Genomic DNA, 13,292 nt, shown 5'->3' with positions numbered 1-13,292 from the left:
CAGCTGTGTGACTTAGGCGAGGAACAACCTCTCTGGGCTTCTGCTTCTTCAGGGAATCATTCGTGTTGGCGCACCAAGGGGCGCCACTTTCACCTGCTGCGGAGTGAGCGTCACCCCCCCGGAGTCCAGAGAAGGGCAGCGCTGATAACACCACCAGCAAGTACTATTGTTGTCAGTGTTCACTATGGCAAAGTAAGCAATCAACCCATTAACCCTCCCCCATTTTACAGAACAGGACACTGAGGTTCAGAGAGGTTAATCTATAGGTCCCAAGTTGCACATTAAATAAATGACGGGTCAGGGCTTGCATTCAGGTTTCTTTTCATCCAGAGCCTATGCACTCTTTAGTCGACTGTCCTGTCCCGTCTTCCCAGAGACCTCCAGTTTGGAGAGCTGCACCACACACGGCTTCGCAGCCACAGTCCACCCCTTTCCCCTCAGAGAAAATCTCCCATCTCCAAAGTTTTCCCTGAAATGCAAATTTTGTCTCTTCTTCCCCTCCCCTTGCAGCGTTCCATGCAGACCCTCACTTTATTCTTAGCAGTCTCCGTCTGGCCACCTCAAAGACCATTCTAAACTCTACCTTTGGTGTTTCGAGTTCCAAACGCACAGCAAATAGTTCCTCACTTGGAATCCCTCAGCAGGCATTACTAATCAATCCTGGCATCCTTTCTCCGCAGAGCCGGGATGCAGCGGTCAGGCAGGCAGCCATTACCAACTGATTCAAGATATCTATCAGGTAAAAATCGCATTTGCTATTCCTTCTGAAGATTGTAATCTCCTTGAAAGCAGTAGAGTCTTAATCAGCTCTGCCCGCTTCCTGCCCACAAACAGTAATACGTTTTCAGATATCAAGAACTAAGGAAAGTTTTGTGGGTGGAAAAATGTGGCTTTCCTTCTTACTAGCATGTGACTTTGGACAAGTACCTCCATCTTGCTAACGTCAAACGGAAACGGAAGCTCAGAAAAATGAAGGAACTTGCTCAAGGCCACACAGCTGGTAAAAAAGGGAACAAAATTATGTCAGAGCCAAGACTTTTGCTATATGCTGTTGGAGGTGTAGATCCACGTGAAATTCTTAGCACACTGCTTGGTACATTATACAAACTCAGTAACACAAGACAATATAAAAATCCTTTGTATAAAAAGGGCTTGGCTCTGTTCCTTGGCCCCAGCCTTGCATAAAACGGTTCCCAGGGTCTTTGTGGCCAGAATCCTTTCTTAGTAGGAGAACACAGAAGATCCCAGAAAACCCAGGTTATTGGCTCACAGACTTGTGAGAATGTGTCCTCTAGAATACTGGGGCAGAGTTATCAAGCACTTTTTGGAACTCTGGGCTGGGTTGAGGAGCTGTGAGATGGAACTCTTGAGACCCCAGTTTATCCAGCAAAGAAGTTTGGAATGCTGATCCCAGAAAGTCCCTCTCACATTCAAAGCTGTCTTCTCCTGCTTCCTCCCCATGGCCCAAAGCAAGCTGGTGGGTGGCAAGGATTTTCCCAGTGTATTGTGCAACCCTGGGCTGCCCCACAGCAGCAGGGAAGGTGAAGGCAGCTGTGGCTGGGCCTGGCTCTGAAACTTCCTGCGGGACCTGGCTGGCCAAAATAGGCACAACCACTGATGAGGTCTTTCTTTCTCTCTTCCTTCCTTCCTTTCTCTTTCTTTTTTCTTTTTCTTTCTTTACTTTCTTTCTCTTTCTTTCTTTCTTTACTTCTTTCTTTTCTCTTTCTTCCTAATCATCTCATAACCTACCAATTGAAAACATAGATCCTGGAGCCATAGGTTCAAATCCTGGCTCCACCTGTTACCAGCTCTGTGACCTTGGGCAATTTGCTCAAACTCTCTGTCCCTCAGTTTCCTCATCTATGAAATGGGGATAATAATAATACCAACTTTCATGGTACAGCCTCACAGTCCTTGGCCTCACAGCCTAGGAGGGGAGACCAGCACTCATAATCATATGGTTAATTTATAATTAATAATTTAATTAATTAGTTAATTATTCTTACCAAAGGGCAGGGGAGTCAGGGAATGCTTCCCTTGCAATTGTGGCATGTCTATTCATTTATTATCTCTTCCATTAGCTTGTAAACTCCAGGAAAGCTGGAGTCATGTACATTTTATTTACTAATGTTTACCTGGCATTGGGAAGTGCTCAGCAACTATCTTTGGGTCATGGATAAATGAATAAAGTGATGTTTCATTGGAGTTGGGAAGGATGAGTAAGAGTAAACCAAGGAAAGGGAGTAGATGGAAGAGCATCCTAGGCAGAAGGAACAGCATGAGCAAAGGCCCTGTGGCTGAAAAGAAGTTAGAGTGTTTGAGTAAATAAAGCAAGAATTATGCCTGGAGCAAGCAGAATGACAGGGAGAGTAGGGCACCCTTCCCAGAGCCTTGGGAGCCTATGGTAGATTTTCTCCATCAAAGGCCCAATAAGGGCTGTAATGGGCTCTGAGCTGGGGGGTCAGAGAGGCCTGAGTTCAAATCCCAGCTTCCCCATTTTCTAGCTGCATGACAAGTCAGGTAACCCCGATGAGTCCTGGATGCGTTTGCAAAAAGGACATAATAGTAGTAACCTAATGCATGGAGTCTGGGGAGGATCATGGACTGTAAAGCACTTAGCACAGTTCCTGGCTCAAGGTAGTTCTCAAGAAATGTAGCTGTGCTCATAATAATAAATCATTTTATTATGATTGACCCAGATCTCCTGGTTCCCTTTCACTGTCCCTGAAGCTGAATCTTCCTCTAAAGGAGGGTCCCCATCTCCAGGCCCTCCCAGGGACATAGTTGTCCCTGCTTTCCCCATGCCACCCTCCCTCAGATCCTCCTGGGGCTGTTCTCCTTGAATTTCCTGCAGCCAAGACTGAGGAAATGGTTCCCTTGGCTCAGGGCAGAATCTGGATCCATGTTGCTAAGCAACCAACCCCTATACAGATGCCAGCTGCAGCCTGGGCAAAGGGATGAACGTCAGCACTCTGGGGAGGGCCTCCTGGGTTGCTGCCAGGACCACAGGCTGCAACCAAGACTGAGGCAGGAGAGAGCCAAAGCAGATGGCTCACTGAGAATAACCATACAGCAGTGGAAAGCCTGTGGGATCAAGGGCAAATCCAAATGCATTCAGATCCCAACTCTGTAATTGACTAGCTGTGCAGCCTCCATCAAGTCAGTGAACCTCTCTGAGCTTCAGCTTACTCATCTCAACAATGGGTTGCAGACCCAACTACAAATTCATCATGAGGATTGCAGGATGTTGTCCATGAAAATGCCAGCATGACATGAGATTTGGCTCCCAATTCCCCGGACCAAGGTGGCATCTGTCCTGCAAGGTTGTATGGTGCACCCCTACAATTACAGTTAGGTTGGTAAGAGTTACACAGATGTAGGCTCAAATCCTAGCTCTGCCACTGTGTCAATAAAAAAGAAGATGGAGTTCCCATTGTAGCTTAGTAGGTTAACAACCAGACACAGTGTCTGTGAAGATGTGGATTTGATCCCTGGCCTTGCTCAGTGGATTAAGGGTCCAGCATTGCCACAAGCTGCGGGGTAGGTCACAGATCCAGCTCAGATCTGGCATTGCTATTGCTGTGGCGTAGGCCAGAAACTGCAGCTTCGATGCGGCACCTAGTCTGGGAACTTCCATATGTTGCAGATGTGGCTGTAAAAAAAAAAAAAAAAAAAAAAAAAACGAAGAAGAAACTTCATTTCCCTTTGATGAAAAAGTCCAGGCCAGGCCTGGTTATGGTGGTCAGTAGTATAAGGGACCCAAGGTCCTCCCAGCCAAATACACTTTCAGTCAGGCCCTAGATGGTGGCATTTATGTTCCAGATAGCAGGTAAAAGAAGGGACAAAGAAGCAACAGCAAAAGGAACACGTCTACCTCTCTTGGGGAGAGTGCTCCAGAACCCTCACATCCTTTAGCTGTAATTCAGTCACATTTCTACACCTACCCACAAAGGGGGCTGGGAAATTCCCTGCTAACAATGGGCTTACTTTTACTTTAGATGAGGAAAGCCTTAGAGTGGATGTTGGGGGACATGCAGTAGTTTTGGTCACAGTTCTCCAGGTCTCAGTTTCCTCTTCTGGGAGTTGGGGGTAACGACAGTTTTGCCTCATAAGGTCCTTGTGAGAATTAATTAAGTTAATGGGTTTCAAGAAGCTAGTAAATTGGCAATCAATGTTAGTGATTACTATGATTTGTAAAACATCCTAGTAGCAAACAAGCAGGAAGAAAAAGAAGTCAGTGTTTTCTGTGCCAAGTAGAGGCGTGCTCAGGTTTAATCATGTTCAGTGATTGGGTAAACGAGAAAACAAGACCTGCTTTACCACCCAGGGAGCAGTCAGAGGTGAATTCGTGCCTCTCTTTGCCTCCAGGAAGAGAGCCAAAGTCCTCAGGAAGAATTTGTACTCCTGAAAGGCCAAAGGTGGCACTGGCATTAACCCCCACGGTTCATTTGCTTTTCCAACCTTTTTTTCGGGGGGCTGGGCAAAGAGAGGCCTGGCTTTGCCTCGTCTGAAACAGGGCAGGGTCTGAAGCTGGTAAATAGGGGTGGAGGTGAGTGGGCACCACCAACTGAGGAGGCCCTGGGCAGGACTGGAATCCTGGGCCTTTTCAGGGGGAATTTAGTACTTCGCTCTGAATTAGGACAGGTAACCCCCATCTCAGGAACAGGGAACATTTTTCTTGAAAGGAGACAGCTTTTATTTTCTGATTTCGAAATCAGCAAACGGTTCCGCATCCCAACAAACTAGCAGGTATCCAGCGGGACAAGGAGAGTCCTGGAATTCCATGGGGGTGGGGATGGGTGTTCTTATGATCATTGTGTGCACCACAGACTTGTTAGAAGTACAGGTGACAGAGGCCAGCCCCAAGAATTCAGTATCTGTATGTCAAGGTGGAAAGAAGAATTTCATTTTTCCAATATAGACAGAAGGAAAAAAAAATGTGCATGGGATTCATTACATGCTGGATTTATTGCACGTAACTAAGTAGGAAAAGTCCCGGGAGTCAGTGGCAGTTTATAACTAGGGGTCTGACCTAGTTATGGAAGGCTTCCTGGAGGAAGGGGCATTTGAGCTGAAATGAAGAATGGGTGTTACCAAGGCAGGAAGAATACTCCCGGCAGGTAGGAGTGAGGCAGTCTGGTTGTCTGGGCCCCACCAAGGATGGGGCATGACTGGAGTCAAGGCTGGAAGCAGAAGGGACCGGACAAGGCAGGTCACATGGGCTGCAGGTAGAATTTTATTCCTCATCCTTGCCATTCTGGAAAATAAGTGGGTAATGTGATCATATCTGGAAAAAGCACATTAGCCACAGTGTGGAGGATAGGTTGGAGGGGAAACAGAATTACTGACAGGAAACTCCTTAGAAATGATGGCAGTGTCAGCAACAAATTCCCAGGGATTTCACCTGGCCACCCAGGTATCCCAGAATAAACCAGAACACCTTGAGCCTGAAATACTCATACGACACACCTCCTGCCCTCCTCCCCTAGTCACTCTAGCCCTTCTCTGCTTTGCCTTTGTTTTTATTTTCATTGCCATTATATTCTCTATTATACATTCATTTACTTGTTTACTTGTCAGCTCTCTGTCAGCCCCTCTAGTATGTGAGCTTCACAAGGGCAGGGACCTTGTCTCCTATCTTCCTTAATACAATGTAGCCCAGCATCCTGCACAGTGACTGGCACACAGTAGGTGTTCATAATGATATATATATTGGGGTGCTAGGACAGCTTATGGTGGTGAGCTGGACCCAGGCTAGCCCTCCAGAAGGTGCTGGCGAGTTAACAAAAACTTTCAGTTCAATCCTGATGTATAAAGACTGGGAATTCTCAAGGCCAGATAGAGTTAACCTTCTGAGGGAGTCTGAAGGCCAGAGAGTTGGGGAAAGGTCTCCATTTGGCATATGAGGGCAAAGGAACAAAATGACTCAGCAGAGATTAGCTCAGACTCAAGCAGCAGGGAGGAGGAAATTCACCAGTGGTACCCAATTCTCCCAGCCCCACACACCTATGGGTTTGCAAGATAATGAGATGATGATGATGATAATGATGATGAAGATGATGGTTAACATTTTTTTAATTATTATTTTTTTATTTTTATTTTTTGTCTTTGTTTTTTCAGGACCGCACCCATGGCATATGGAAGTTCCCAGGCTAGGGGTGGAATTGGAGCTATGGCTTCCAGCCTACGCCACAGCTACAGCAACATCAGATCCGAGCCGCATCTGTGACCTACACCACAGCTCATGGCAATGCCGGATCCTTAACCCACTGAGCAAGGACAGGGATCGAACCCACAACCTCATGGTTCCTAGTCAGATTCATTTCCGCTGCGCCGTGATGGGAACTCTGATGGTTAACATAATGTAAAGCACAATGGTATTTTCCAGATATTGTTCTGAGCATTTCACTGTATTAACTCAGCTAAACCTTCCAACAATCCTCTGAGGTAGGTAATGTGGTTATCCCCATTTTACAGCAGGGAGAGTCAAGGCACAAAGAGGTTAGGCAACTTACCAAAGTGGCCAGGCTCAGAAGTGGCTGAGTAGGGACTGGAACAGGTGATCCTGGGGTTTGTGTCTGCCGCCCAGCCAGACATGGTACCCCAAAGGCTTCTAGTCCCAAGTCCAGGGTTGGTCTGGCCCACTCTCGCCCTCCTGTTTCATGAATTCACATTCAGACCACAAATTTGTCTCTGGTGCATTGTCCCTGGTGGGTAGGTGCCTTAATGATTAAGCAAACACGGGCTATGGAGTCAGACAGACTTAGGTTCAAATCCCAGCTCAGCCACTTCCTAACTGAGCAGTGAGGGATGAGTGATTCTACTTTTCTGAGCCTCAATCGCCGCCCCACCTTCAAAATGGAGCTAAGGATGTTTCATCCCAGAGAACAAATGTGGGGACTGAATGAGCAAATCTCCCCAAGTGCCCTGCAGCTTGCCTTCAGGCCCTGCATGTGGAGGAGATAGTTGCTGGTTTTCTACTAGCCTATTCTTTGTTTTTTTTCAGGGCTGCAGCCATGGCATCTGGAAGCTCCCAGGCTAGGGGTTGAATCGAAGCTGTAGCTACAGGCCTACACCACTGCCACAGCAATGCCAGATCCTAGCCACATCTACTACCTACACCACAGCTCACAGCAACACTGGATCCCTAACCCACTAAAGAAGGCCAGGGATTGAACCCATATCCTCATGGATACTAGTAGGGTTCATTATCACTGAGCCACAAAGGGAACTCCTACCCATCTAGTCTTGAACCTCTGTCCCCTTCTGCTTCCCACAAGCCCACCTCCTACCCTAAACCAGCAGCCTCCTTGTTGACCTTGCCAGAACTTAAAGTCTGGATCCCCAGTGGGATCCCTTCAGACTCTGCCAGCTTAGCAACCCAGGCAATTAAGGGATCTCTTGGATTTGAGTTCTGAGCAAATCGGATCTTAAAAAAAAAGTCCCAAACTCTAAACCCCACTGAGAAGCTAAATCTGGTACCCCATGAAGCTATTTTTTAAAAACTTCTTTAAGCATCAGCATTAGTGAGAGGTAAGGGTTCTGAGTATTTACATCTTAGGGCTGCCCAATCCTCTCAGAGGACTCAGGGGAAATGTTGCAGATACAGATTCCCCAGGCAAATGCAAACTGAAGGACAGTCTCTTAACAACTGATCTAGAGGCTTCAAAATGTCAAGGTCACGAATGACAAAACTAAAAACAAAACTGAGAAACTGTTTCAGATTAAAAGGGACAGAAAAGAAATGATAACTAAAAGAACTGTGTGATTCTGGATTTTTTTTTTAATGATAGAAGGACAAATCGGAAAATTTGCCATGTACAGTGGATTTGATAATAGCATTACATCAAAGCTGAATAACCTTAATTTAATAATTATGCTAGAGTTAGGGAAAATAATTTCCTTGGTCTTAGGAGATAAGCACAGGTAAAGAGGCATCACGTTTACAACTTCTCAAATGATTCAGAAAAAAATGTGTATTTGTATGTGGAAAGAGAAATGATAGAGCCAACAGGGCAAAAGGTTTCTGTGAATCCTCAGTACTCTCCTTGCAACTTTTCAGTAAGGGTGGAATTATTTCCAAGTGAACAGTTTCTTTAAATGCAGATTCCTGCATCACATTTCCCCCCTTCCTACTTATTGGATCTTCTTCAGAAAGACCCAGGAATCTTCATTTGTAACAAGCTCCCCCAGGAGATTCTAGCACACAGGAAGCCTGGCTGTAACTCCAGTTCTGCAGAAAACTGGGGTCTTCTTCCCCAATCAGGGGGCAGAGGCATAGCCCCTACGGTTTTTACTTTCTTTTCCCCACATGTTCCAGGCAACAATCAAGGAGCCACCAATGGGAGATTTTGCAAACCAACAGCTGGGAGTTTCCTCCAGATTTGTGCCAAGAGCGGAGTTTGCTCGGAGCCTCTAGCCCACTTATGATTACATGACTTAAAATACAATTTGCTAAAGACAATCTCCTGAGGAAGGGAGGTAGGAAATATAAAATGAGAGCGAAGGTGCAACTCACCTAAGTTGCTAAAGGGGCGCCCCGGGGGGCCAGAGGGCTCCTGTCTGTTGGTTTCATCAGGGATAATGATGACGTCACTTGGCTTTAATCCTCCTTAGTCATTTTCATTTGGGGACTTTGGCAGCAGCTGCCATTTCTTAACGCATGGGAGGCACCAACAGCTCAGCTCAGCGTTGGTGTTCAAATATGCCAGGGCACTGTCTCTCCAAGACAGGGCTGCCTCTCACCAGCAGAGCTTCGGAAAAAGTGACTACACCCCCAAAAGGCAATTAGGAGGAAAACAACTCGGTAGAAGTCCAACCCAAACTTGCCAGAGGCTTGCAAATTGCTTTTACCAGGACTCACAATAAGGAATGCATTTGCATTGCAATCTGGTTTACACACGCACACGCACATGCACACGCACAGTGACAGACATGAACCCTCCATCCTGATTCCAGGAAGGCTTTATTGCCCCAGCTTCTGTCAGTGCTGACTGCAGAGAGCTGCCAGCTGTGAGTCCCTTGGATTGAGTCCCTGCCTCATCTACAGGGAGCCACCTTGCCCAAGGTCACACCTTTTTCCTCGAGGCGGTTCGTGTCCATTGTGGGGAGGATAAAAGCCTTGGCCATCTTGGCCCAACTCAGGGTAATCCTGAAGTGCCATTTTAACTCTCAGGTTCCCTGTGGGGTTAGTTGAGGTCAATGATGGATCTCCGTCCCAGCTTGACCTCTCTCCCTGCCCACTCCTGCTTCTTTCCCCTCCCTTCCACAGGAGTTGATCTCAAGCACAGCCCTTCATAAAGCTTCTGTCTCAGGGTCTGCTTCCTTGGAGAACCTAACCTGGAACCCACATCATTTAAACAAGAGTTCAGTAAAAACAATATTTATCCTTTCTCTGGGCATGCATTCTCATTTTATCTATGTTCATTTTAAAATTTTTATTTTTATTTTTTCTTTTTTGGAATGTTCATTTTTTTAAAATGTTGGTCATCATCCTGGTGTTCCCTCTGTGGGGCAACAGTATCGGCAGTATCTTGGGAGCACTGGGATGCAGGTTCAATCCCTGGCTGGCACAGTGGGTTAGGCATCTGGCCTTATTAGAGCTGTGGCTTGGGTCACAGCTGCAGCTAGGATCTGATCCCTGGCCTGGGAATTCCATATGCCATGGGGTGGCCAAAAAAGGAAAAAGATAAAATGTTTGTCATGATCCAATAAATTGATTTCATGATTCAGCCATGATTTGAAAATGCTAGTCTGGACTATGCCCACAAATGGAGGATGGTCTTTGTGTCCTTTGGGCTGTCCTTAGGTGCAAGTAAAAGAATCCCTGAGGCTAAACATGGATTAAATAATTGAGTTTTATTTCTCACATAATGGATTTGGCAATAGGTGGTCCCAGAGTTTGTTCATGTCTCAGTACCTTCGTCAAAGACCCAGGTTCTTTCCATATTTCTTCTCCATCATCCTTGACATGCTGATCATGTCTCCTTATAATCACAAGATGGCTGCCATTGCTCCATTCATCAACCACCTCCAAAGGGGTAGGAACATCCCCTCACACAGTTTTTTCAATCCAGGAAGAAAAAATTCTGGAGAAGTCCCAGGAACAGACTTCTTATTTCTAATTGGTCAGAACTGGGCCATTGTTCATGTCTAAATCAATCTCTGCCATCCAATACCTAAGGTTCCAATAGCAAAGACCAAAAAAGGTGAATGAAGATTGGTAAACAACCCACAAAGAAAGACCATATCAAATATCCCATTCAGCCTTTATTTCCTTCTAGGGTCCAATGTTCAAGTCCTCTGCCCTGAGGTGGGGAAGAGTCATTGATCTCTGGCAGATTCACAACATACTACCACTCAGCATCCCAGACCCAAGCCAGACATCAGTAGTTGATCACTGCAATTTTTCCCACTGAGCAGGAATATGATTTCACAATGCATCCCAACAAAATTCTCCATGTGCCCATTAGAATTAAAATCTGAGATAAAATCTGGTTCCAGCCCTGGTCTCTAGACCAGTGTTTAACAATGGAAGCTAATGTGAGGGAGGATTAACCAGTTTTTGTATTTTCAAAACACTCTCTGACTCATGCCTCCAACCTCCCTCCTCACTTGGAATATTTCTTCCTTCCTTTGACCTCTCTAAATCCTATTTGTTCTTCAAAGAGGTCCAACTCAAGCCTGACTCCTCCAGGAGGTATCCCTGGTTATTCTAATCTTATCTAAAATTATTCACTGAACCCAATGATCCCAATCCTAACATTGATCAGACCTCATATGCCTGCTGATGTGATGCAGAGGAAGTATCCTTGCAAAAATAACAAATCTGAACCAAATCCAGCCTCAAGATTAACCACCAGTTTGTGAGAAATATAGGGACTAACATTAAATGATGCATGGGATATAGTTATCTAGAACGTAATGTAATACAGTGACACATGGACTATACAAATCTAGAATGTCAGAAACTAAAGAACCCAGGACCTAGTGTCTTTTGCAAGTAAATGACATTTTTAAAAGGAGCATAAATTTTGTAGATGTGTATCAATTATCTGTTCACCACAATAATGCTATGTAATAAACCACAAGAGAACACAGTGGTTTAAAATAATAATATATTATTTCTCATAGGTCTGGGGTGAGATGGGCAGTTCTTTTGGTCTGGCCCAGGCTCAGCTGACCTGGGCTGGACTTGCTCATGCAGCCATGGTCAGCTGGCAGGTCTGCTGGGGACCAGCTTGCCTGGAATGGCCTCACCTGGGAAAGTCCTCCCCTACATGGTTACCCCACAGCAAGCTGCCTAAGCTTGCTCTCCTGGTTGAGAAAGGAGTTCAAGAGAATAGGAGGAATCATGCAAGACATCTCAAGGTCCAAACCCAGAAATCATCCAGCATCCCTTCTGCTGCATTCTATTGGCCAAAGCAAGTCACATGATCAGGCCCAGATTCCACCGTGGGGCAAGAGACTCCACCTCTGATAATAGCTGATTTCGCCGCTTCTCCTGCTGAGGGAACAGGGAGAGAGGATTTTAACTGCAGTCAGTCCACCTCAGGGATAAAAAAGGCATATCAACCAAATGCAATGTGTGCCCTTGTTCAGATCTGAATTGAACCAAACCAACTGCAAAACCTCATTTTTGCAGTCATCAGAGAAAAACTGAATGTAGGTTGAGTAGTCAATGATAACGAGGAATTCTTGGCTTTTAAGTACAGTAATTGTATGAATTTTTTAAATGTTCTTATTGTTAGAATTACATGCTGAAGTATTTGTGGGTGAAATTATATAATGTCTGGGATTTATGTTAAAATATTCTAGCCAAAAAAGCAGGGGTAGGGGAGTAGATGGCAAAAAGTTAATAGCTATGGAAGCTCGGTAATACACACAAGGGGGTTATATCACTGTTCTCATTAAATTTATGTATATGTGCTTGAAGCTCTCCATAATAACTGTTTTAGGAGTACTCTAGTGGCCCAGTGGGTTAAGGATCCAGCAGTGTCACTGCAGTGGCCAGGGTCGCTGCTGTGATGTGGGTTTGATCCCTATATTGCTGGATGGTCCAAGTTTGGTTGAATCTGCAGATGTAGAACCCAGGATTCAGAGGGCTGACTGTAAAGTTATAGGCATATTTTCAACTGCATGGGGAGTTGGGCTGCCCTAACCCCCATGTTGTTCAAAGATCAACGGTCCTTGCATTTTCTAAATTATACCAGATGTCTCCTCTCTTTATCCATGCTGTTCCCACTCCCTGGAATGTTCTTTCCTATCATTGTCTCCTGCCCACCTCTTCCTCAGCCTTCAAGATTTGGTCAAATGTCACCTCCTCTAGGAAGTCTTCCCTGCAGAGAAGGAGTGTAGTGGTGACATAAATACAGGAAAAGGTTGTGCAAAAAACCATGTGATCCTGGGAGTTCCTGTTGTGGCTCAGCAGGTTACAAACCCAACTAGTATCCATGAGGATGCAGGTTTGATCCCTGACTCCATTCACTGGCTTAAAGATCTGGTGTTGCCATGAGCTGTGGTGTAGGTCGCAGCCATAGCTTGGATCTGGCATTGCTGCGGCTGTGGTGTAGGCTGGCAGCTGCAGCCCTGATTGGACCACTAGCCCAGGAACCTCCATATGCCATGGGGGTGGCCCTAAAAAGAAAAAAAGAGCTTGATCCAACATCAGGGCCTTTGCATGTGCTCTTTCCTCTGCCTGGAGTCCTTTCCTCCTTACCACCTATTTGTACAGCTGTCCCCTTCTTGCTATTTGGCTCTCAGTCCAAAGGTCACCCTCCTACACACCCTATCCAAACCTGGCCAACCCACTTCGATCCACCTAGTACCGCGTCTTGTAATCTTTCCTCCATAGTTCCTCTTACTATCTAATTATTTTTTTGTTTATTTGTTTGCCTTCCCCACTAGAATTTCACCCCAAACAGGCTATCTGGTTCACTGCTTTAGCACCTAGACCAGTGCCTGACAAACAAGACCTGCTCAGGAAATATCTCTCCGATTCACTCCCTCATTCAGTCAACACATATTTATTGAGTGCTTACTGCCTAATGACTCAGGGAGCTCCAGGGTACAAGGGGGACCAAGATGTCTGGCATTGGTGGGTTCAAATTCAGGGTTCACCATTACCCAGCTCTGACCACTCCCCCCTCCCCCTGCTCCCCCCATCCCCAAGCCTCTGTTTCCTCCTCCAGGAAATGGTACATATGATAGGATTGTTATGAAATTCTTGTAAAAGCCTACCAGGCAAGCTGGCACATAGTAGGTACTCATTAAATGAGTACTTTCACCCCAGG

The 13,292-nt window shown here is 45.8% G+C and overlaps 1 protein-coding gene across 6 annotated transcripts in view; it reads right to left on the bottom strand.

Moving 5' to 3' along the window:
- The window catches only part of CCDC63 (coiled-coil domain containing 63), a 168,004-nt gene extending 159,290 nt beyond the window's left edge, over nt 1-8,714 (bottom strand). For 3 of the 6 annotated variants that reach the window (XM_021072531.2, XM_021072529.2, XM_084996255.1), the window contains exon 1: nt 584-639. The gene's annotated coding sequence lies outside the window, so the exon portion shown is untranslated. Of the gene's footprint in view, nt 1-583; nt 640-8,518 lie in introns of those variants that run through there. The other 3 variants (XM_084996256.1, XM_084996254.1, XM_084996257.1) reach the window with 2 other exon arrangements.
- Nucleotides 8,715-13,292: the final 4,578 nt, after the last annotated feature.

This window comes from Sus scrofa, chromosome 14 (genome assembly GCF_054392235.1).
Source record: "Sus scrofa isolate SSC_HxYL_T2T_F1_AM1 chromosome 14, Sscrofa_HxYL_maternal_Yorkshire_Landrace_v2.0, whole genome shotgun sequence".
NCBI classification, from domain to species: Eukaryota; Metazoa; Chordata; class Mammalia; order Artiodactyla; family Suidae; genus Sus; species Sus scrofa.
The sequence above is the reverse complement of the archived record's forward strand: the minus strand, read 5'-3'. Positions and strand labels throughout refer to the sequence as shown.